Here is a 1,569-nt window from a genome sequence, read left to right as displayed (position 1 = left end):
TTAAGATGGTTTTTGTATTTATTGCATTGAATTAGGAGGTTGTCTTATTCTTATGTCTTAGTCTTTGAAATGCTGTTGGATTTGTGACGATCCTTCCTTTGTTGGAGAGAGACACATGTAAGGAGTTTGGAGGCAGCTTTCAAGGATTTGGCAAATCTCTCCCAATCCATTTGCTGCATATGGTGGAGAGTTAAAAAAAAATGAAGTATATGCTTTTTACTCAAGTTTTTGTCCCCCAAAGGACAAAAACTCGATGCGATGAAAGTTTTTCTCACCCATTATTTAAAGTAATATGCAATTCTCAATTGAAATTTCCATATGCAATTCAGGCTTCCAAGATGAACATGCTAGGGGTGTAACGATTCGTTTTGACTATTTGATTCATATTATATTTCAGTCAGACAACTAATGCAGTAAAGATTTATTCCCCATTTCTTTTAGTTTGGTATAAGGCTCTGTTCAGATACATAAAACAAAGATCTCCATGGAAAACTTTGGGTATTAAACTATCCTAACGGAGGTCACAGGTGGAAGCCGGGGAGGAGGGCGGGGTGGTGTCGCAGAGCTCGCAGAAATGAAAGGAGATGATTGAAATGATTAAAAGGAAGCAGAAAATTATAAGAATTGTATTCTTCACTTCTGCTCCCTTCTAACCATGAAAATGTTCAATATGTAAGAGAAACATGTAAACATTTGAACATCAATTTTCATGAAAGGAACAAATAAATAAATGGGAAAAAAAAGAAAAAATTGGACCACACCTGGAACTTAAGTAGGACGCTGAACAGGTGAGTTGATTAGACTGAACCGCCCGCAGGGAGGAGTAACCAGGTAAACGCACTGAGATGCCTGCATGAAATACTCCCAAAGTCGTTCATTTTGTGGTTGTTGATACAATTCATAGATTGAACAATCCCATTCACCGACCTAACACCAATCCTGGACATCTTCAGCCAAAAATAGAACCAGTGTCACTCAGTGATACAGTGAAGAATATAAGTATTAGAACACCCTGTGATGTTGCAGGTTCTCCCACTTAGAAATTATGGAGGGTCTGAGATTTTCATCGTAGATGCATGTCCACTGTGAGAGACGTCATCTAAAAATCTGGAAATCCAATTGCACGTTTCTTTTATACCTTTTTATTTGTGTGCTTGTGTTTCAAATGAGTATTTCAACACCCATCAGCGAGAAATTTACCTACTGTGAAGCATGGGGGTGGTAGTATCATGCTATGGGGGTATTTTTCTGCACATGGGACAGAGTGACTGTACTGTATTAAGGAGAGGATGATCTGAGCTTTGTTTTGTGACATTTAGAGGAACAGCATCCTTCCCTTAGAGCATTGCAGACGAGTTGTGGCTGGATCTTCCAACACGACAATGACCCACAGCAGGAGAACCAAACAAAGGCTACTGTACCAAATATTAACATGGATTTTTTCAGGTGTTCAAAAATTTATTTGAAGCAGTAGCATACAAATAAATGATTGAAAAAAAATCATGTAATGGGATTTTCCAATTATTCTTTAGATGATGTCTCTCACAGTGGACCTGCACCTAAGATGAA

This window comes from Oryzias latipes, chromosome 7 (assembly GCF_002234675.1).
Source record: "Oryzias latipes chromosome 7, ASM223467v1".
Classification (NCBI taxonomy): domain Eukaryota; kingdom Metazoa; phylum Chordata; class Actinopteri; order Beloniformes; family Adrianichthyidae; genus Oryzias; species Oryzias latipes.
The sequence above is the reverse complement of the archived record's forward strand: the minus strand, read 5'-3'. Positions refer to the sequence as shown.